Here is a 24,328-nt window from a genome sequence, read left to right on the forward strand (position 1 = left end):
AGGACTGCTACAGAGGATGCACAGATTAACTGCTGCACACCTGCAGGGGTGCAGGTTCACAGTGTAAAATTTGGGGAGGATGGAAGCTTTATGAATGATACCCCTGGAACTTGTGCTGTGTACAACCTGCAAGAAAGTATTTAAGGTTGGTTTATGCTTTTTACCTCAGTAAGTTCAGTCCCAGAATTTTATCTTGAGAAACAATTCTGCAGAGAAGTAAAATGTGTTCATTCTTATCCACGATAGTAAAACTGGGGACAGTCACTGTATACTACTTTTTAGTATCCACAATTAGAAATGATCATAAATGTTATAAATTTATGTATTATATATTTCAAATACGTGAGCTGCTACACACTTATTAATAATAATAATTATGAAAAAATTGAAGCAAATATCTCAGCTACAAAGCTAAGAATCATAAAGTATTACATACTTCCTGATTTTAACATTTTATATCAATATTTATTCACATGACCAAAATGAAGACATATTAAAAAATGTAAAAAGTTACAGATTATTTTCTTTTGTAAGAGTAGTACCAAATGTTATAGTTGCATATAATCTTTTCTTTAATGGAAGCAAAAGAAAAGAGCTATGGCTCTCAGAAAATTAATATTTGGTGCTTTAAATTTGAGAAACTACTCTATAGTGCACTTCAGTTCAGTTCAGTCACATTTTTCTTTAGACTGAAACATACTTTTGTCAAAGGGCAATTCAAGCACAATGAGTGTTCCAGCCTAATGTCCCCTCTCTGACTCATTGTGGAATAAGTGGCTCTGTTCCCCTTTGTCACAGGTTGCTCTGGCCTCTTCCTGTCGCTCTGAATCTTTGTACCCTTAAAAATTTTCCAAGATCCAAAATGTGAAGCCTCCTCAACCAGCTAACCAAAATCTGCAAGTGTGGAGGCAGTTTTTTTTTGACCAGCAGTGACCATCCACAAGAAGGTTAGTTTTTTCACACTGTGGAGCAGAAATTGGCAGCAGGTGGTCTTCAGTCATTTCGACAACACCTCATTGGGCTGGCACTGCTTCCTAACGCACAGCAGGAAAATTGCCCAGCTGTCAATCCATACTTGAGGACATGCTGGTTTTTTTGAAGAATTTCCTTCAAAAGCCTGCCTAATTTATGATAAAGCTGTTGGCTGCCTTCGGACCTCAGTTAGAGCATTAAAACAATGTCATCAGGTTATTCAGTTTCATGCAGATGTTGTTTGAGATTAGCCTTGTCTTATTTTAAGAATCCAGGTTATGTGTATGATAGCATATGCTGAATTATAGCGTTAGGCAACTACAAAGCAGATTTTCCCTATAGGATCTGCGTAGATTCTCATCCTGACCCCGAGAACAGCACCCTTGTTAATGCTAGTCCCCTGAAAAAAAAGAGAATTCTACATATACGCATACAAGAATATGCTTATACTTTTATAAGAGTTTTTTAAGGATGCTTATACATTTAAAGACTTTTAAGGAGAAGGAAATGGCAACCCACTTCAGTGTTCTTGCCTGGAGAATCCCAGGGATGGGGGAGCCTGGTGGGCTGCCGTCTATGGGGTTGCACAGAGTTGGACATGAATGAAGCGACTTAGCAGCAGCAGCAGCAGCAAGGAGTCTTTAATAGAGAACAAATGTATCTATACCAAGGGAGAAAGTGGGAGTGGGATAAACTGAGAGACTGGGGTTGACTATCTATCTATATACATATACATATACATATACATATATATACACACACACACTGTATATGAAATAGATAACTATTGAGAAACTACTCTATAGTGCAGTTCAGTTCAGTTCAGTCACTCAATCATGCCTGACTCTTTGCGACCCCATGAACTGCAGCACGCCAGGCCTCCCTGTCCATCACCAACTCCCGGAGTTCACCCAAACTCATGTCCATCAAGTCGGAGATGCCATCCAGCCATCTCATCCTCTGTCGTCCCCTTCTCCTCCTGCCCCCAATCCCTCCCAGCATCAGAGTCTTTTCCAATGAGTCAACTCTACTCGTGAGGTGGCCAAAATATTGGAGTTTCAGCTTTAGCATCAGTCCTTCCAAAGAACACCCAGGACTGATCTCTTTAGAATGGACTGGTTGGATCTCCTTGCAGTCCAAGGGACTCTCAAGAGTTTTCTCCAACACCACAGTTCAAAAGCATCAATTATTTGGTGCTTGGCTTTCTTCACAGTCCAACTCTCACATCCATACATGACCACTGGAAAGGCTATGGAAAAGGCTATAGCCTTGACTAGATGGACCTTTGTTGGCAAAGTAATGTTTCTGCTTTTGAATATGCTATCTAGGTTGGTCATAACTTTCCTTCCAAGGAGTAAGTGTCTTTTAATTTTATGGCTGCAATCACTATCTGAGGCGATTTTGGAGCCCCCAAAAATAAAGTCTGACACTGTTTCCACTGTTTCCTCATCTATTTCCCATGAAATCATGGGGCCAGATGCCATGATCTTCGTTTTCTGAATGTTGAGCTTTAAGCCAACTTTTTCACTCTCCACTTTCACTTTCATCAAGAGGCTTTTGAGTTCCTCTTCACTTTCTGCCATAAGGGTTGTGTCATCTGCATATCTGAGGTTATTGATATGCAGGCAATCTCCCGGCAATCTTGATTCCAGCTTGTGCTTCTTCCAGTCCAGCGTTTCTCATGATGTACTCTGCATAGAAGTTAAATAAGCAGGGTGACAATATACGGCCTTGACGTACACCTTTTCCTATTTGGAACCAGTCTGTTGTTCCATGTCCAGTTCTAACTGTTGCTTCCTGACCTGCATGTAGATTTCTCAAGAGGCAGGTCAGGTGGTCTGGTATTCCCATCTCTTTCAGAATTTTCCACAGTTTATTGTGACCCACACAGTCAGAGGCTTTGGCATAGTCAATAAAGCAGAAATAGATGTTTTTCTGGAACTCTATTCCTTTTTCCATGATCCAGTGGATGTTGCCAATTTGATCTCTGGTTCCTTTGCCTTTTCTAAAACCAACTTGAACATCTGGAAGTTCACAGTTCATGTATTGCTGAAGCCTGGCTTGGAGAATTTTGAGCATTACTTTACTAGCATGTGAGATGAGTGCAATTGTGGTGTAGTTTGAGCATTCTTTGGCATTGCCTTTCTTTGGGATTGGAATGAAAACTGACCTTTTCCAGTCCTGTGGCCACTGCTGAGTTTTCCAGATTTGCTGGCATATTGAGTGTTGCACTTTCACAGCATCATCTTTTAGGATTTGAAAGAGCTCAACTGGAATTCCATCAACTCCACTAGCTTTGTTCGTAGTGATGCTTTCTAAGGCCACTTGACTTCACATTCCAGGATGTCTGGCTCTAGGTGAGTGATCACACCATCGTGATTATCTGGGTCATGAAGATCTTTTTTGTATAGTTCTTCTGTGTATTCTTGCCATCTCTTTTTAATATCTTCTGCTTCTGTTAGGTCCATACCATTTCTGTCCTTTATCGAGCCCATCTTTGCATGAAATGTTCCCTTGGTGTCTCTAATTTTCTTGAAGAGATCTCTAGTCTTTCCCATTCTGTTGTTTTCCTCATTTCTTTGCACTGATCGCTAGGGAAGGCTTTCTTATCTCTCTTTGCTATTCTTTGGAATTCTGCATTCAGATGCTTATATCTTTCCTTTTTTCCTTTGCTTTTTGCTTCTCTTCTTTTCACAGCTATTTTTAAGGCCTCCCCAGACAGCCATTTTGCTTTTTTGCATTTCATTTCCATGGGGATGGTCTTGATCCCTGTTTGCTGTACAATGTCACGAACGTCTGTCCATAGTTCATCAGGCACTCTATCTATCAGATAGAGTCCTTTAAATCTATTTCCCACTTCCACTGTATAATCATAAGGAATTTGATTTAGGTCATACCTCAATGGTCTAGTGGTTTTCCCTACTTTCTTCAATTTAAGTCTGCTGCTACTGCTGCTAAGTCACTTCAGTCATGTCTGACTCTGTGCGACCCCATAGACGGCAGCCCACCAGGCTCCCCCGTCCCTGGGATTCTCCAGGCAAGAACACTGGAGTGGGTTGCCATTTCCTTCTCCAATGCATGAAAGTGAAAAGTAAAAGTGAAGTCGCTCAGTCGTGTCTGACCCTTAGCGACCCCATGGACTGCAGCCTATCATGCTCCTCCATCCATGGGACTTTCCAGGCAAGAGTACTGGAGTGGGGTGCCATTGCCTTCTCCGTCAAGTTAAGTCTGAATTTGGCAGTTAGGAGTTCATGATCGGGGCCACAGTCAGCTCCTGGTCTTGTTTTGCTGACTGTATAGAGCTTCTCCATTTTTGGCTGCAAAGAATATAATCAATCTGGTGTCGGTGTTGACCATCTGGTGATGTCCATGCATAGGGTCTTCTCTTGTGTTGTTGGAAGAGGGTGTTTGCTATGACCAGTGCATTCTCTTGGCAAAACTCTATTAGCCTTTCCCCTGCTTCATTCCGTATTCAAAGGCCAAATTGCCTGTTACCCCAGGTGTTTCTTGACTTCCTACTTTTGCATTCCAGTCCCCTATAATGAAAAGGACATCTTTTTTGGGTGTCAGTTCTAAAAGGTCTTGTAGGTCTTCATAGAACTGTTCAAATTCAGCTTCTTCAGCATTACTGGTTGGGGCATAGATTTGGATTACTGTGATATTGAATGGTTTGCCTTGGAAACGAACAGAGATCATTCTGTCGTTTTTGAGATTGCATCCAAGTACTGCATTTTGGACTCTTTTGTTGACCATGATGGCTACTCCATTTCTTCTAAGGGATTCCTGCCCACAGTAGTAGATACAATGGTCATCTTGGTTAAATTCACCCATTCCAGTCCATTTTAGTTCGCTGATTCCTAGAATGTCGATATTCACTCTTGCCATCTCCTGTTTGACCTCTTCCAATTTGCCTTGATTCGCGGACCTAACATTCCAGGTTCCTATGCAATATTGCTGTTTACAGCATCGGACCTTGCTTCTATCACCAGTCACATCCACAACTGGATATTGTTTTTGCTTTGGCTCCATCCTTTCATTCTTTCTGAAGTTATTTCTTTACTGATCTCCAGTAGCATATTGGGCACCTACTGACCTGGGGAGTTCCTGTTTCAGTATCCTATCATTTTGCCTTTTCATACTGTTCATGGGGTTCTCAAGGCAAGAATACTAAAGTGGTTTGCCATTCCCTTCTCCAGTGGACCACATTCTGTCAGACCTCTCCACCATGACCTGCCCATCAGGAGGGCTGAGAGGAGCTACTGCACATTCAAGGTCAGGCGGGGTGGCTGTGAGGAGATTACACAGATGTGTATGCTCACCCTTCCTCCAAGGTAAGCAGCAGTGGCTGCGCTTTGCTGGAGCAGCCCTGAAGAGATACCCCACGTCCAAGGTAAGAGAAACCCAAGTAAGATGGTGGGTGTCGCGAAAGGCATCAGAGAGCAGACACACAAACCATAATCACAGAAAACTAGAAAACTAGTCAGTCTACTCACATGGACCACAGCCTTGTCTATAGCACAAGGAACTCTAATTAATCCTCTGTAACAACCTATATGGAGAAAGAATCTAAAAAAGAGGAGATATAGGTATCGGTTCAGTCACTCAGTCATGTCTAACTGTGACCCCATGGACTGCAGCATATCAGGCCTCCCTGTCCATCACGAACTACTGGAGCTTACTCAAACTCATGTCCATTGAGCAGGTGGTGACATCCAACCATCTCATCCTCTCCTGCCTTCAATCTTTCCCAGCATCAAGGTCTTTTCAAATGAGCCGGTTGTTCACATCAGGTGGCCAAAGTATTGGAGATTCAGCTTCAGCGTCAGTCCTTCCAATGAATATTCAGGACTGATTTTATTTAAGATTGACTGATTGGATCTCCTTGCAGTCCAAGGGACTCTCAAGAGTCTTCTCCAACACCACAGTTCAAAAGCATCAATTCTTTGGTACTCAGCTTTCTTTTTGGTACAACTTCACATCCATACATGACCACTGGAAAAATCATAGCTTTGACTAGACAGACCTTTCTTGGTAAAGTAATGTCTCTGCTTTCTAATATGCTGTCTAGGTTGGTCATAGCTTTTCTTCCAAGGCGTAAGTGTCTTTTAATTTCATGGCTGCAATCACCATCTGCAGTGATTTTGGAGCCCCCCCCAAAATAAAGTCTGACACTGTTTCCACTGTTTCCCCATCTATTTCCCATGAAGTGATGGGACCAGCTGCCATGATCTTCATTTTCTGAATATTGAGCTTTAGACAACTTTTTCACTCTCCTCTTTCACTTTCATCAAGAGGCTTTTTAGTTCTTCATTTTCTGCCATAAGGGTGGTGTCATCTGCATATCTGAGGTTATTGACATTTCTCCCAACAATCTTGATTCCAGCTTGTGCTTTATCCAGCCCAGTGTTTCTCATAATGTATTCTGCATATAAGTCAAATAAGCAGGGTGACAATATACAGCCTTGACATACTTCTTTCCCGATTTGGAACCAGTCTGTTGTGCCTTGTCCAGTTCTAACTGTTGCTTCTTGACCTGCATATAGGTTTCTCAGGAGATAGGTCAAATGGCCTGCTATTCCCATCTCTTTAAGAATTTTTCACAGTTTATTGTGATCCACACAGTCAGAGGCTTTGGCATAGTCAATAAAGCAAAAGTAGATGTTTTTCTGGAACTCTTACTTTTTCAATGATCCAGCAGACATTGGCAATTTGATCTCTGGTTCCTCTGCCTTTTCTAAATCCAACTTGAACTTCTGAGAGTTCACAGTTCACCTACTATTGAAGCTTGGCTTGGAAAATTTTGAGCATTACTTTGCTACCGTGTGAGATGAGTACAATTGTGCAGTAGTTTGAATATTCTTTGGCATTGTGTTTCTTTGGGATTAGAGTGAAAAGTGACCTTTTCCAGTCCTGTGGTCACTGATGAGTTTTCCAAATTTGCTCGCATATTGAGTGCAGCACTTTCACAGCATCGTCTTTTAGGATTTGAAATAACTCAACTGAAATTCCATCACCTCCACTAGCTTTGTTCCTAGGGATGCTTCCTAAGGCCCACTTGACTTCACATTCCAGGATGTCTGGCTCTAGTTAAGTGATCACACCATCGTGGTTATCTGGGTCATGAAGATCTTTTTTTAATAGTTCTTCTGTGTATTCTTGCTGTATACCTATAGCTGATTCAGGCCTTCCCAGTTGGTGCTAGTAATAAATAACCCACCTACCAATGCAGGAGACATAAGAGACATGGGTTTGATCCCTTGGCCTGGAAGAGCTCCTGGAGGAGGAGATGGCAACCCACTCCAGTATGCTTGCCTGGAGAATCCCCTGAAGAGAGAAGCATGGCAGATTACAGTCCCTGGAGTCACAAACAGCTGGACAAGACTGAAGAGTCTTAGCTCGCATGCACACATAGCTGACTCACTTTGCTGTATGGTAGAAACTAACACAACATTGTAAAACAATTATACTCCAATAAAAAACAATTTTAAAGTCTTTAATCTCTGCTACAGTATATTCATTTGAGACAGTTAAGACTGGAACATTTGAAGAATAGATGTAAACGTTTGATTCTAGGCCGATTTATTCCTCTGAACAATAAACACCATAAATGATAAATGTGACATCTTGACTCCACTAAAATCCCAAACCCTATTATTTAGAACCAATTGGGTGCTCTGTGGATGTTGCTTTCATGTAAACTCAGAAGATAATCACTTAAATAAATAATCAGCTCTTCGATTTATGAATTTGATGTAGTTGGTTGCCATCATAGAGAGGCAACTCCATGAAACTTTGGAGTCCTCTCTCATCTATGTTTTTTTTTTTTTTTTATCAATTTTGTACTTAATATATGTTACTAAAATGGAAAAATTTGGTCAAATATCTTAAATCTATGTGGATAATGCTTTCATAAGTTTCTTGAAGTTTTGAATCTTTTTTTTTTCCTTTCATTTCCACTGCTGTATGTCTAGTCCTCATGCCTTGACTCAATGGGGCTAGAGATATCCAAGAATTATGAGGAACAAAAGATGACAGATTTCTTACCTGAGGTTTTAACACCTGAATCAGAAATGTGGCTTTCAGGAGTAGACTCTCATGGGCATGTCAGTCAGAACCAGGGAGAGTCTAGACTCAGGTCAGTAAAATATATAACCAAATAAGATGAAGTTGCGGTGGGGAAATTTCAAAGATCAGTGTTAGGTAAGAGAGTGTAAAGTGTGCCTGTCCTAAGGCAAAGTGTAAGTGGTTCCCCTGTCCTTAGGTGGCTTGTCTGTCAATGCAGGAGATACAAGAGATGCAGGTTCGATCCCTGGGTCTGGAAGATCCCCTGGAGTAGGAAATAGCACCCCACTCCATTATTCTTGCCTGGAAAATCCCATGGACAGAGGAGCCTGGCAGGCTACAGTACCTGGGACCACAAAGATTTGGACACAACTGAGCATACACACTCATGGATATGCAATGAATCTTAAAAGGAGGAGCTGGAGAGAGGTCAGTTCAGTTCAGTTGATCGGTCGTGTCTGACTCTTTGCGACCCCATGGACTGCAGCATGCCAGGCCTCCCTGTCCATCACCAACTCCCAGAGCTTACTAAAACTCATGTCCATAAAGTCAGTGATGCCGTCCAACCATCTCATCCTCTGTCACCCCTTCTCCTCCTGCCTTCAATCTTTCCCCCAGCATCAGGGTCTTTTAAAATGACTCTTCTTTGCATCAGGTGGCCAAAGTATTGGAGTTTCAGCTTCAGCATCAGTCCTTCCAATGAATATTCAGGACTGATTTCCTTTAGGATGGACTGGTTGGGTCTCCTTGCAGTCCAAGGGACTCTCAAGAGTCTTCTCCAACACTACAGTTCAAAAGCATCAATTCTTTGGCACTCAGCTTTCTTTATAGTCCACCTCTCACATCCATACACGACTATTGGAAAAACCATAGCTTTGACTAGATGGACCTTTGTTGGCAAAGTAATGTCTCTGGTTTTCATTGGTCATAACTTTTCTTCCGAGGAACAAGCGTCTTTTAATTTCATGGCTGCAGTTGCCATCTGCAGTGATTTTGGAGCCCCCCAAATTAAGTCTGTCACTGTGTCCACTGTTTTCAGAGAGGTCAAGGGATCCTGAAAAAAATGGTATCTGGAATTTTCAGTTTCTATTTCCCACCAAGATACAAAAGGTAGCTGCTGTTATTGTTGTTTACTTGTTAAGTCATGTCCAACTCTTGTGACCCCATGGACTGTAGCCTGCCAGGGTCCTCCGTCCATGGGACTCACCAGGCAAGAATACTGGAGAGGGTTGCCGTTTCTTTCTCCAGGGCATCTTCCCAGCCCAGAGATTGAACTTGCATCTCCTGCACTGGCAGGCAGAGATTCTTTATCACTGAGCCATGGGGGAAGCCTACAAAAGGTAAGGAATTACTTAAATACAGAAATGAGGTCTGTATGCTGAACAAAAAATGTCAAATAACTAAAAGTGCCAATTATGGGATGGGCTTTTACTAGGCACCTTATATATATTTTCTTATTAGTTCTTATAATTATTACTTGTGATCAGAACTATTATTACTGTTATCAATATACAGATGAGAAAATTAATGTTTGGAGGGTTTAAGTTACTTTCCAAGGTTATGTTCATGATGTGAGAATGCATTCCTCGGTCTATCAGATAAAAAACTATGTATAGCAAAGGGGTTTCCATAAAATTAGAGCTCTTCATTGCAGTAGATATAGGGGACTAGTGAACTCATTTCAAGCCCAGTTAAAGTTTATCGGATATACTTTTATGGATGGAGAGTCAAGAGAATGCATTCTGCAGTAACAAATTTATTTCTCCTCCTATCTATATTTTTAATTTTGTTTATTCTTTTTTCTTTCTTTTTTTTTGGCTTTGCTGGGTCTTTGTTGCTGCATGGGTTGGTTTATTTTCTCTGCTTTATTTTCTCTAGTTGCAGCAAACAGGAGCTCCTTCTCCAGCTGCGGTGCACAGGTTTCTCATTGCAATGGCTTCTCTTGTTGCAGAGCACGGGCTCTATGGTGTGCGGGCTTCAGTAAGTAGTTGCTGCGTGTGGGCTCAGTAGTCGTGGCTCCTGGTCCCTAGAGCACAGACTCAATAGTTGTGGTACACAGGTTTCACTGCTCTGCAGCATGTGGGATCTTTCAAGATCAGGGATCAAACCCCTGGATTCTTTACCACTGAGCCACCAAGGAAGCCCCTCCTCCTACATTTTTAATTGATGAGTTATGTAAATGAAACCTATGTGTATCAAAGTGATTCTGGAGATGGACTTAAGTTATTTATAGAAAACTAATCCTCTGGAAAAATATGCTTGGCAGGGAAATTGGCCCAGGCTCCTCTTGTGTTGGAGACAAAAATCACCCATTTTCTTGGGGAACGTTTCTCTACCGAACAGTTGGCACACTACTCATGCTGTTAAGTAATGTAAACCCCACTGACTTTATTATATAGTTACATTTGAGTGCTCAACACAATAAACCCAGATCCACAACACTAGGAGACAGGATAAGCTGCCAAATTCTAAGCAGGTGAGTACACCTTCCGTGGTTGCTCACTGACATGTCCTCCCATGCCAGACTCCAACCATCACTTCAAATTGAATGTATCACCTTCTGTAATCAGACACTAGTAAACCCACCTGTTCTTCCCTTCATGGGGTAATGATGTAATATCCAAATGCAGGGCAGTCTTGAGAGAATCCTAGAAGCTCTGAGTTTGCAAGGCTCTCAAGGACACTTCTCTGGGACCTAGTGAATTATAACAATTACTCTGTACCCTTGAAGGAGGAAACAGACAAAACAGGCTACATCTTGAAAGCAGGACTCCATCTTGGGCTGGACTGTGGATTTTGATCTATATGCCCAGTATGTATGGAAATGACATGCCAACGAGAAAACCAGACCTGCCCCACCCCCACCCCCATGGAAGAACCCCGGGGCTCGTAGCTAGACTCTCCATTGCCTAAAAGAATACCTTAATTATCTGTGTAACCGAATAGAATCACAAATTCTATTATGCTTATTGGGGTATGACCACAGGCCGATTGATAATTGTCTGCTGTTAACTACCTAGGCTTAAGGCATATGAATCACGGGTTAACTTTGACTGTATCTTTCTTTTCCTTTGTTCAGGCTAGTTTCAGGGAATTTGGGGAGGCAGGTTTGTGCATGTACACTTAGGGTATATAAGATTTTCACAAAAACTGGTTGGGGTCCTTGGCTAAGAGGAGACTCTGCCTCGGGCCCGCCAGTGTAATAAACTGCACTCCACTATCTGCATTGTCCTTCTGAGTGAGTTTGTTTCCAGGAACATGTAGCTACAACACCCTAATGTGGACAGTTTCTACATAGTAGGAAGGTGGTTCTATGTAAGAGCTTACTGAAAAATCTGAACAAAATTTTTGGCCAAGCCAAAAATTCTTTCTTACCCAAAGAAGGGCAGAGAATGGGAAAAAGGAGGTTTGTCCTCAATTATGGTAAAGAAAATCTGAGGTTCATGTGTGAGCCATTCAGCCCAAGAACCCTACCAAGGATCTCTCCCTTCTTTCCACACACACACTGGCCCTTATCTATGATGCACTTAGTGAAGCCTTAGCATATTGAAGCCTTTCACAATATACACTGATGATATATTTCCTAGTTTGCCTTCCTCCAGAAGTGAAGCCTGAGAAGTGGATTTGGGTAAAGGTGGTTTATTTGAGAGGTGACCTCTGGTGGGTGGAGGAAAACCAATAGGGTGTATGTTCATGATGGGTTTATCTCTGCTGTGGGTAACCAAAGCTGAGTTCTGCTGGGGACTCTCTGGGAGTTGGAGAATACAGGATGTTTTAGTTGACTCTGCTGCTGCTGCTAAGTCATGTCAGTCGTGACCGACTCTGTGCGACCCCATAGACGGCAGCCCACAGGCTCCCCCATCCCTGGGATTCTCCAGGCAAGAACACTGGTGTGGGTTGCCAGTTCCTTCTCCAATGCATGAAAGTGAAAAGTGAAAGTGAAGTCGCTCAGTCGAGTCCGACTCCTAGCGACCCCATGGACTGCAGCCCACCAGGCTCCTCCGTCCATGGGATTTTCCAGGCAAGAGTACTGGAGTGGGGTGCCATTGCCTTCTGCCTTAGTTGACTCAGGCTGCTATAATAAAATACCCCAGAGTGAGTAGTTTAAACAACAGAAGTTTACTTTCTCAGAGTTTTGAAGACTAGAGGTCCAAGATTAGGGTGCTGGCAAATTCAGTTTTCTTCCCAATTTGCAGATGGTTGTCTTCTCGCTGTGTCCTCACATGACCTTTCCTCGGTACAGTCACAGAAAGAGAGAGAATTCAAGCTCTCTGCTGTCTTCTTATAAAGACACCAATCCTAGCAGATCTCCAGATACAGCTACACTGGAGGGGCAGGGGGCTGGTGGTTAGGGCTTTAATATAGGAATTCGGGGCAGGGACACATATATTCCATCTGTAATACAGGATATAATATTAGTGTGGTGTTTTTCCACCAGCCCCCATCCTCTACCACAGACAAGGGAAGATGCTCAATTCTCATCAGGTTGTAATCTGGCAGGGCCCTCTGAGGCCTTCCTGGGACAGACCCCTCCCCCACATCCTCACCTCTAGCTCTCAGAAGTACCTAGATAATAGTATCTGATGCATATTTCTTGAGTTTTTCAGATGCAAACACCACCACCAAATGGAAGAAATTAACTATTTATTGATCATGAGCACATAGCCCCCAGACCTTTTGGAGCCTAAGGATTGATCACCATCAACCAATCAGAATTGTGCACAAGCTGATCACAGACCCTGAAACTTCCCTCCTTTGCTGCTGCTGCTAAGTCGCTTCAGTCGTGTCCGACTCTGTGCCACCCTAGAGATGGCAGCCCACCAGGCTCCCCCGTCCCTGGGATTCTCTAGGCAAGAACACCGGAGTGGGTTGCCATTTCCTTCTCCCTCCTTTACCTTGCCTTGAAAAATGCTTTGCTGAAACCCTTCAAAGAGTTCATGTTTTCTTTTCTGTTTTGCTTTGTTTTTTAAAGTATGAGCTACTGTTCTTGCTTGGCCTTGCAACTAATCATTCTATCCTCCAAACTCTGATGTTTAGGTTTGTTTGGCCTCACTGTGCCTTGGGCACAAGAACTTGTGTTCAGTAACAAGGTCAACACCAGAGCAGGCTAAGGAGACATGGGCTGTGAATGAATCTGCTTGCTCTGTGGTGTGTGTGTGTCTGTGTGTGTGCTCTCACTGGTATGTGTACTCAATCTTCTGTCAATCAGGGACAGAAATTAGTCCCTGGCCCTGAACCCCTGGACACTGACCCTTGGCAAGAATGCTTGAATGCCTCTAATGTTTCAGGGGTGACTGCCTCAGGCTGCCCAGTGCATAGCTATCAGCCCTCCAGCAATGGGTCAAAGACAGAGTGAAACCAGGGAGAAGGTAAAAGCAATGAAGCTTTTCATCCGAAGAAATCAACTGCCTCGTGCTTTACGTTTTCAAAACCTTCGAAGCATTTGTGAATTGGGAGGATAACATATGAAGCACCGTTTCCAGCTGCCATTCAATGTCATTCTTTCTCTAAATATATATGAGCGGACTACTACGTCCTTGTCAGGTGACCAGGACACATAATTATTCTTTCTTTTCTTAAAAAAAAAAAAAAAAGCTGATGGGAAAGACTGCATCAGAGCTTCCCCATCACTTGTATATATTAGTGGGCTTAGCAGTCTGGAAACTTTCTTTTGTCCAAAATCTTTCTTACTTTAATGTCATTTATTTGTGTTGTTATTTATTAACAGTTAAGTTGGCTTACATGTATGAGAGCAATTTTCATTCACATTGCCCAAGTGTTTGCCTCCTTGGAACCAGAAAACAGCAGAGCCTCATTTTTATTATAAAATCTGCAGAAGAAGGAAAGGAAATGAGTAAATATTTTTTAGCATCTTATTGCGGCTTCCCTGGTTGGCTCAGTGGTAAAGACCCGCCTGCAATGCAGGAAATGTAGGAGATGATTCAACCCCTGATTCAGAAAGATACCCTGGAGGAAGGCATGACAACCCACTCTAGTATTCTTGCCTGGAGAATCCCATGGACAGAGGAGCCTGGCAGACTACAGTCCATGGGGTGGCAAAGAGTCAGACACAACTGAGCGACCAACACACACAGAGACATGTTCTAAGAGCTTTCCCTACTTAAGCCTCATAAAACCTTATGAAAATGCAATGCAGTAGATATTCCTTTTACACCATACAGATTTTTAAGTGAGAAACAGAGAGGTGAAGTAGCTTTCCCAGAGCCAATGAGAAACAGAGAGGTGAAGTAGCTTTCCCAGAGCCACACAACTATGCATGGTAGAGAAGGACATAATTCAACCAGGCTGGCTCCTTTGGCCATAGTCTTAACCACTAGGGTGTCTTTCTTCTTCATGTGCAATTATGTGGTCTTAACAGTAGTCAAGGAACCTATGAAAGACATGCTGATAGCAAGTGGTGGAAACAGATTCACTCCCAGAACTACCCGTCTATAAGGCCTTTCCAGTCTATACTCTGAAGTCCTAACCAGGCAACTCTTTAGGTTATTTTTAAAAAGCTTGTTTCTTTCATCTTTGGGTCAGACTTTTTCTGACAGATTTTCTTAGGAATCCATTGGATGAGAAAATTCCATATATTCCATTGTTATGCATTTTTATATTTACATCTAAGTTTACTTTACAAAGAATTCAACATGGCTAATTTTCAGTGTATTTTGCTTCACAGCTTAAATTTTTGAATTTGCTAAACCTGGTCACACAGAGAAGGAGGTGGTAGTTTAAAACTAGCTTATAGGAGGTAAATGTAGGTCAAGTAAATATAAAGATGGTATGGAGCTTGTTATCCCAAGATTAAAAAAAAAAAACTATAAATAGGTTCAAAGACGGCTGAGATAAATTTGTAAATCACAACCCCTCTAGACGTTGTTAAGGAAAATTAGTATGTATGAGAAACACATCCTGTGTATGGGATTTTTGTCTAGTTTGTACGTTTTCTCATTGCATCATTTCTGAGTGGCTCGTCTTTGTCCTCTGCCAGCTTCTTAATGGGTATGGGGGCACTTTTGGCCCCCTGGTTTTACTGTTGTCACTGAATGAGAGGAGAACATAGTCAGCAAGGTGGCCTGTGCACTGCCTGCGTGAGCCCCCATTCATGGTGTGCTCTGAGGCTCCCGTCCGGGCAAGCATTCCAGTTCCAGAGTAAAGCCACAGGGTTACAGCCAGTTTACAGAAATGTATTTCTCACTGCAGTCTGAATGCTGAAGGGAAGAGCACAACAGCACGTTGGCATACGTTCATTTACCACTCAGCTAGAAAAAGGCTAAATGTACCTATCAAGAGATGCCTTGAGGATTGTCAAGAATCTTGAAGCTCATGGAGTCCAGTGGAGTCCCCTCCTTTTTTTCAAATTAAATTTTTACTGGAGTCTGGTTGCTTTACAATGCTGTGTTAGCTTCTATGGTGCAGCAGAATGAATTAGCCGTAGGTATACCTTCATGGGGTCGCAGAGTCGGACATGACTGAGCGACTGAACTGAACTGAGCTGAACGGATACCTATATCCCCTCCTTTGGGACTTCCTTTCCATTCAGGTCACCAGAGTGAATGAAGTAGAATTCCCTCTGCTATCCAGTAGGTTCTCATTAGTTATCTATTTTATATATAGTATGAACAGTGTATATGTATCAATCCCAATCTCTCAATTCCTCCCAACCCCCTTTTCCCCTTAGTATCCATATATTTGTTCTCTATATCTGTGTCTCTATTTCTGCTTTGTAAACAAGATCATCTATACCATTTTTCTAGACTCCACATACATGCGTTAATATATGATCATTGTTTTCTCTTTCTGACTAACTTCACTCTGTATGATTCTGTATAAGTCTCTAGGTTCATCCATGTCTCTCTACAAATGACCTAATTTTGCTCCTTTTTTAACTGAGTAATATTCCATTGTATACCTCTCCTTTATACATTCTTCCATTGATGGACATTTGGGTTGTTTTACAGACGAGGATACTGAGGCCCAAGTGATCCTGTTATCAGTTGATACATAATGAACGACTCTCAAATTAAGTGGCTTAAAGCAACAATCATGTTATTATAGTCCCCAATTTAGTGTGTGATGAATTAGGGCAGGGCTCAGCTGGGTGTTTCCTCTGCCCATGTGGTGACAACTGTGACTGCCAGGTGTTATTTGACTGCTGGAGGGGCTTTTCCTCTCTCTAAACTTCAAACCAGGTGTCACTAGTGGTAAAGAATCCGCCTGCCAATGCAGGAAATGAAAGACACAGATTTGACCCCTGGGTCAGGAAGATCCCATGGAATAAGAAATGGTAACCCACTCCAGTGTTCTTGCCTGGGAAATTCATGGACAGGGGAGCCTAGCGGGCTATAGTCCATGGGGCCACAAACAGTCGGACGTGACTTAGAGACTAAACAATAGCAACAGATTTCCAACCAGAAAGCTCCCGTGTAGACCCGGAGCATCTCCCCTCATAGGAGGGAGGTCAACTTAGAGAATTCCAAAGGCTTCCCAAAGTTATCTGTCAATGATCCAGGCTATTCATGGGGTACATCAACAAAGGTGTCAGGGGACGATTTTCTTGCCTTCAGCTCTATATCATACCAGATCTTGTATCAAGTTTTCTTCTAAAACAGATCAGCATCTCTGACCTCCTAGCTGTTTGGTTATTACTTTCCCATACTTCCTTTGTATGCGTGAAGATAAAAAGCTAAAAATTTTACATAACCTCCTGCTCCTTCTGCCTCTGTAACTCAGCTTGCTCCTTGCAAAGTCCAGATCACATAGGTCTCAGAAAGTGGGGACTCACAATACTAGGAACTGGAGCTTATCTCACTCACCCTTGTCCTGCTCTTTGCAATCGCCCTAGCCTCTGCAAACCCACAAACCCACTTAATCATGCCTGTCCGCGTGTAAAAAAACTCTGTAACCCCTTTGTTTGGGGCTCAGAGCTTGGAGTGTTAACTCCTCTGGGCTCATCAGCGTAATAAACCTGAGTTCTCCAATTCTCTGAGTGTGGTGCTTGGTTTCTTGAGTACTGTTTTCTGCAACACATGTACCTTCTCTCCTTCCTGGTGGGTGGAGGACCCCAGAGCATTTGTTTCACTTGGCATGTGATCATGTCAGAAGGAAGGAAGAGACTCTGGGTTTGGGTCTCAGTGAGCTGGAGCCCTGCCATCCAAGCCAGCATTTCTGAATTGTGCAGTTCCCAGGATCATAGAGTTTATTTTATTTTATTTTTTTGCTAGAGAGTGAAAAGGGGTAGCAGGTGTGGAGGGAATGCAGCAGTCCAGGCTATCATTATTTCTGGACAAACCAACCATTCTGATGAATGATATCAAATATGAATCTGGAACTAGATGCTCCTCAGTTCTTCTTGGCATCTTCTGCTGGCTTCTTTCAAAGATACAATGTGGGAAAACACATGCCCCCTATAAATTATTTTCCAGTGCAGACATCATAGAGAGCATATCAATGAGCTACTGCTTTCCCCCTCTGTTCTATGCAGCTGTGAGCGTCACTTTCGATATAGTATTTCATATTTATGTTTTTACTTTCTATGTCTCCTCCCATCCCCGAATCTTCAGGGGACCAGAGAACAGCATCTGGAAGTGCAGTCAATGGGCAATGGGCTGTTTACTTAAGTTGTCAAATAGAAGAATTAATTGAAAGAGAGGATTACTGAGGAGGATAGAAGGAGGCTATGTGGACATTGGCGTTAGACAGGTTTGAGTTCAAATTCTTGCTCTGCCACTTATTTTCCATATGAGCTTTGTTGTTGTTCAGACACCAAGTTGTGTCCCACTCTTTGCAACCTCATAGACTATAGCCCTGGAGAAGGCAATGGCACCCCACTCCAGTACTCTTGCCTGGAAAATCCCATGGATAGAGGAGCCTGATAGGCTGCAGTCCATGGGGTCGCTAAGAGTCGGACATGACTGAGTGACTTCACTTTCACTTTTCACTTTCATGCATTGGAGAAGGAAATGGCAACCCACTCCAGTGTTCTTGCCTGGAGAATCTCAGGGATGGGGGAGCCTGGTGGGCTGCCATCTCTGGGGTCGCACAGAGTCGAACACCACTGAAGTGACTTAGCAGCAGCAGCAGACTATAGCCCATCAGGCTCTTCTGTCCATGGGATTTCCCAGACTAGAGCACTGGAGTGAGTTGCCATTTCCTACCATGTGAGCTACAGCAACTTAAAGTTTCTGAACCTCAGTTTTCTCATCTGCCAAATGGGTATAACCGTACCTATGTCATATGATCATATTAAGGACTGAATGAGATGGTGTATGTTCTGTGTCTGCCATGACGGGAGTTCAGTAAATGTCAATGTCCTTTGCTCAAAGAACATCTCTGTGAGTAAACACAACAGGTAGAAAATGTCTTAAAGACATTTTTATTAATGTCTAGAAATGAGAGATCATAATAAATATTGTTTAGCATTCCACATTTTTAGACTGCTAGGCTCTGTGGAGAAAACATGGAAAACTGAGACCCCAGTAAAGGCAGGAGGGTGTGGGGAGTGAAGGTCAGTATAGCAGCCACAAAACTAGAAGATAATGATTTTAAAGGGGCTGTGCAAGTATGGTGCAGAGACTAGAACTGCAGTATTCAGACAGGGGTGATACAATTCATTCACACCAAGAACAGATAAGTTGCATGAGGTCATGGGGAATTCACCTTGAACTCTATGGGCATTTGTATTTGACTTTGAATTTTGATCACGCATTAAAGGAAATCAATGGTCCAGAAGAGTTACCAAAAATATTATAAGAAAAAATTCCCTCGAATTTAAAAACCATAAAAAATTGAGATAAATTCAGAAATCATAAAAATCTGATATACAATTTTTTGAGGAAATTAAAAAATTGTACAATGTGTTTTTCATAACTTTAAAAGATTGGTTAATTTAGAAATAATAGATATATACTTCTATATATCAAAGGTTATTTTTCCATTTTAAAATTTTGAAATAATCTGACTTAAAATTTACAAATGTAGTACTTAGAATTCCTGTATAACCTACTATGATTTCTCGAGTGTTAATATTCTAATACCTTTCATTTGTTCTCTGTCTAGTTATATTTTTTAAAAATCTGAACTGTTTGAGGATGAGTAGAGAGCATTATACTCCTTTACCTTTAAGTCACACTTAAAGGGCTTTCTGGGTGACAATTCAGGAGACACAGGAGACACAGGTTCGAACCCTGGGTCAGGAAGATTCCCTAAAGGCATGGCAATCCACACAAGTATTCATGCCTGGAGAATCCCATGGACAGAGGAGCCTGATGAGCTACCATCCATGGGGTCACAAAGAGTCGGATGTGACTGAAGTGACTTAGCAGCAGCAGCAGCGTACCTAAAACAAGGATATTCTGTAATATAACCACAGTACAATTATCACAATTTGGAAGTTAACTTTGATACACACATATTATCCATCTACAGATATTAAAATTTTATCCATTGTCCCACCAATGTCTTGTATGGAAAAAGAAGCACTTATCTGGCCCAGAATTCAATTCAGAATCACACACTGCATTTACACACCACGCACCACGTTCTTTTTCTATCCTAGTCTTCTTTGTCATTCATGGAGAGTGAATTTTTGAAGTGCATGTACCAGGGGTTTGTAGAATGTGCCTCAACGTGGTCTCGTCTGATGTTTCCGTGTGGTTAGATTTGTAATGTGCATTTTTGTCAGGAATACACAGATGTGTTGATGTGTTCTGTTCAGTGTAGCATATCTCATTATTGACCAGGGAATTTTTGCAGAAACTAATGCATGTGGCTGGGGATTTTTATTTTGGCCAGCCAAAAAATTAATTCTGTGATTTCACCGACACTTTGTGGGTTATACCATTCAATAGGTACACCAGACACACTCATATAAACTCTTCTAATTTTCATGAAATGTTGTCTTCAATCCACTCTTCTATAGAATCAAAGGAGTATTCTTCAGCACTCTGAGTTTCATTTTCACTTTCCATATCAGAGTCAATCACTAAGGTAATTTTTTTTGTCTTTGTGTGGGTCTAATAATTGTGTTGGTCAGTCTGCATTGTCTGACTCAGAACTATATTCTGAAAAATTATCATCTTCTGAGACACTATTATATATGTTGCTCAGACAATCAGAGAACGTATTTTCATAAAATTCACTGAAAAGTGCTTCTTTCCTCAAGATCTCATGATGCATCATATTTTAAAATTTTACATTTATAATATGCACAAGGTTGGAACAAAAATATGAACAACAACAATCATAAGTTGTATAATGAAACTTTGATCAATTTTAAGCACTAACAACTTCACACAGTGGTGGTAATTGTCTCTCTCTCTGAAAGCGTATTGATAGGTCTCCAATCAATAAGGTTCACATAATGAAAGACGTATTGATAGAAGTCTAGTCAATAATGTGATATCAGGAAACACTTGGTCATGCTTCTTTCTTCCCAACCACCGGGTTAGACTTACACCAGCCATTTTTCTCCACTGAAAAGTTACTTTTCCTATTCATAGTGAATGAATGGGCTTTCCTGGTGGCTCAGTGGTAAGGAATCCACCTGCCAATTCAGGAGACCTAGGTTTGGCCCTTGGGTTGGGAAGATTCTCTGAAGGAGGAAATGGCAGCCCATTCCAGTATTCTTGCTGGACAGTGGAGCCTGGCGGGCTATAGTTCCCTGGGTCGCCAAGACTCAGACATGACTTAGTGACTAAACAGAACAACAACAATGAATGGTCATCTTGTGAGGAGATACATTAAAAGGCTGTGAACAGGTGCCATTGCTCATCACGTTTTTGCCCACTTGTTTTAGCATCCTTGGAGACTTTTATCTAGAGCAATTATTAGGATAGTATTTGCCAAATAGCTATATTCTAACTCAATTTCTTCTACATTTAAAAATTTTTCTGTAAGGGAGAGCTTTTCTTCTGTAACATTAATTTATTTTTTCATTTACATGTTTATCTTACTGAAAACTCAAGGGTTCTTTTTTATTCTATAGGTTACTATGTTTTTTATTTTGTTGCTCAAATTATTCTGTATTTGATTAGTGGAAGCCCCTTCAAGTTAGCGTGTATCCTTTTCACAAGAACCTACTTTTGCGTTATCTATGTCCAGCCCTGGAATCAGCCATTTCTCCAAGGAGCCATTTTCCTGAGGAATCTGTTTTATTTAATTGTAAAGTGCAGTTTATTCTTTTTCTTTTTCAGCAATAACTGAGCATCCATTATATTTAAGGCAGCGAATGTGGTACTCCGGAAGCTCAAGATGCAATTCTTTACCCCAAGGAGTTTCTATCTTAAAAGAAAAATAAGGCATATACACAAACCCCCATATAAGAGAGAAATGATGCATCTGAAGAAGGTTAAATATGAGGTGTGGGATGCAGAAAAGGGGAAAATCCCTTCAGGATGTTAGAGTTCAGGCAGGCTGTAAAACGGAAATGGTATCCAAGCTCTAACCAACCAACTAAGCGCGTGCTTAGTCGTGTCTGACTCTTTGTAACCCTATGGACTGTAGCTCGCCAAGCTCCTCTGTCCTTGGGATTTTCCTGGCAAGAATACTGGAGTGGGTTGCCATTTCCTCCTCCAAGGAAGAGTTAAATAAGGAGTAAATGGGGGGAGACAGAAAGATGATCAAATAGAGAAAAATAATTTGCTAATTTGCTCATTATTGAGACAACAGATGCAAATTCATGAACTAAATTTACATACGATTACTTTGTTAATTTATTTTATTTTTTGGCTGCACTTGTCTTTGTTGCAGCCAATGACTTTCTCTAGTTACAGTGCAAGGACTTCTCCTTGCAGTACATAGGCTCTCGAGTTGCAGGGTGCAGGCTTAATCACCCTGTGGCATGGGGGATCTTAGTTCTCCAACCAGGGATGGAACTCGAGTCCCCTGCACGGGAAGGCAGATTGTTAACCATTGGACCAGCAGGGAAGTCCCCCATGACTAGTTTAAAGCTATACATCTTTTAAGATTTTGGAGATTTGCACTCCTCCCTTTTAAAGTAATTTTTGACACCACAAAAGAGGCACAAAGATTTATTTCACAGAATTTTTCAAAGAGTAGGAAAACAGGGCTTCTCCCAAGCCTGACTTTGACCTTCCTCTAGGCTTGACCAGAAGGAAAGCCTTCTCTGATCTGCTTGTGGCATCAGACAGGCTGAGAGGACTTGGTCTCACTTCACCCCAGTTCATCTTGGCTGCTCTGGGGGCCCCTGACCAGATCAGTCCACCTTACCTGGGTGCAGAAGCCTGATGGGCTACAGTCCACAGGACCACAAAAGAGTTGGACATGGCTTAGCGACTGAACAACAATAACAACAAATTTTTAATTTAGTAAGACCATGCTGGGCTCCCTGGTGGGCTTAGTAGTAAAGAACCTACATGCCAATGCAGGAGACACGGGTTCAGTCCCTGGGTTGAGAAGATCCCCTGGAGAAGGAAATGGAACGCTCCTCCAGTATTTTTGCCTGGGAAATCCCATGGAGAGGAGCCTGGCGGGCTACAGTCCGTGGGGTCGCAAAGAGTTGGACACAGCTTAGTGATGAAACAAGATAAGAACAAGCATTTTCTTAGGGCCTCCATCTCCCACTGAACTTGAGATCCTGGATCATGGATCTGTGGCAAAGATAAACGGATGCACAGAAAAGCACGTGGTAACCTATGTGAATTCTTTCAGTCTGTACCTCATGCAACAATTGGATTTCCCTGGTGGCTCAGCAGTAAAGAATCTGCCTGCAATGCACAAGCCACAGGAGATGTGGGCCCAATCCCTGGGTCAAGAAGATCTCCTGAAGGAGGAAAATAGCAACCCATATTCTTGCCTGGAGAATCCCATGGACAAAGGAGCATGGCAGGCTACAGTTCATAGGGTTGCAAAGAGTCAGACTCACTGAAGTGACTTAGCATGCATGCAATATATGGGACATATTTGTACTAAAAATTGTCCTTTGTTTATCTGAAATTCAAATTGAACCAGGCATCCTGCATTTTATCTGGTACCCACACTCTTGGGAAACAGAAGTCAGTACTGACCTCCTGCCCTATGACACCTTCCCCCTGAGGACCCAGAGGAGCCAAAACTTTCTGAAATGCCCTGCAGACCGTGCCCCACTTGCTCAATAATTGTGCAGTGTGAGACTGGTGGATAAATTGGACATTATGGGAATTAATAGTCAGATGGTACATACAAACACCAAGAGATAAATTACCCATATTAGTTTTTATTTAAACTGTAATTGAATATGTGAATAGAAAATTAGTGTAATGTATTGATACCATCTGGTGTTCCAATTTCACACCGTTTTTTTTCCATCTATCTTAATTTAAACACGATCGAATTTTACCCCAACACATGATCTTATTTCATTTAATTACTGTTTTCACTTAGGTACCATCGTGTTGACCATAATCCTAAGTGGATTTAATAATTTGTAGATAATAGAACAGGTGTGCTGTCTTCAATAAGCCAATGTTCTTCCTAGTTATACAGATGCTAAGGCTCAACAGCTCACCTGCATAGCAAGATTGAATACTAAAACAGTGCACAGCACAGAAGTGTATTTAAAGAAATTGGAATTCTTTCACTCCTGTAGTCCTTCCAGTATCTCTTTGTTAACTGCCTACTATGTGCCCCAGACTTACTAAGTCCTAGGCTAGAATGAGTCTGGTGACACATTCAGACCTGTCAGCAGATAACAGCAGCGTGAGTCAGTAAGGAGCAGTTACAGTGCTCTGGGTCCACAAAGAAGACCATCCCGCGTATGATAGAACGAAGAGAAATGAGCAGCGAAGAGAGGCAGCCGGAGAGAGGAGCAAAGCAGCAGCAGGAAAAGGCGTTTAACACAACTCCATTTTCTAGCTCTGTTATTTGATTACAAGCACTTAGACTAGTATACAGAGAAGGCGATGGCACCCCACTCCAGTACTCTTGCCTGGAAAATCCCATGGGCGGAGGAGCCTGGTAGGCTGCAGTCCATGGAGTCGCTGAGGGTGGGACACGACTGAGCGACTTCACTTTCACTTCTCACTTTCCTGCATTGGAGAAGGAAATGGCAACCCACTCCAGTGTTCTTGCCTGGAGAATCCCAGGGATGGGGGAGCCTGGTGGGCTGCCGTCTATGGGGTCGCACAGAGTCGGACACGACTGAAGTGACTTAGCAGCAGCAGTAGCAGACTAGTATAGGACTCTAGTTTAAAAGCTCATTCATAGGCATGGGCGCAAGCACACACAGGCACATACACACGCGTGCACACACACTAACTGTAGAAATTGTAGTGTGAGACTGTCCTATTTT

Source organism: Bos indicus x Bos taurus, chromosome 21, assembly GCF_003369695.1.
Source record: "Bos indicus x Bos taurus breed Angus x Brahman F1 hybrid chromosome 21, Bos_hybrid_MaternalHap_v2.0, whole genome shotgun sequence".
Taxonomy (NCBI): domain Eukaryota; kingdom Metazoa; phylum Chordata; class Mammalia; order Artiodactyla; family Bovidae; genus Bos; species Bos indicus x Bos taurus.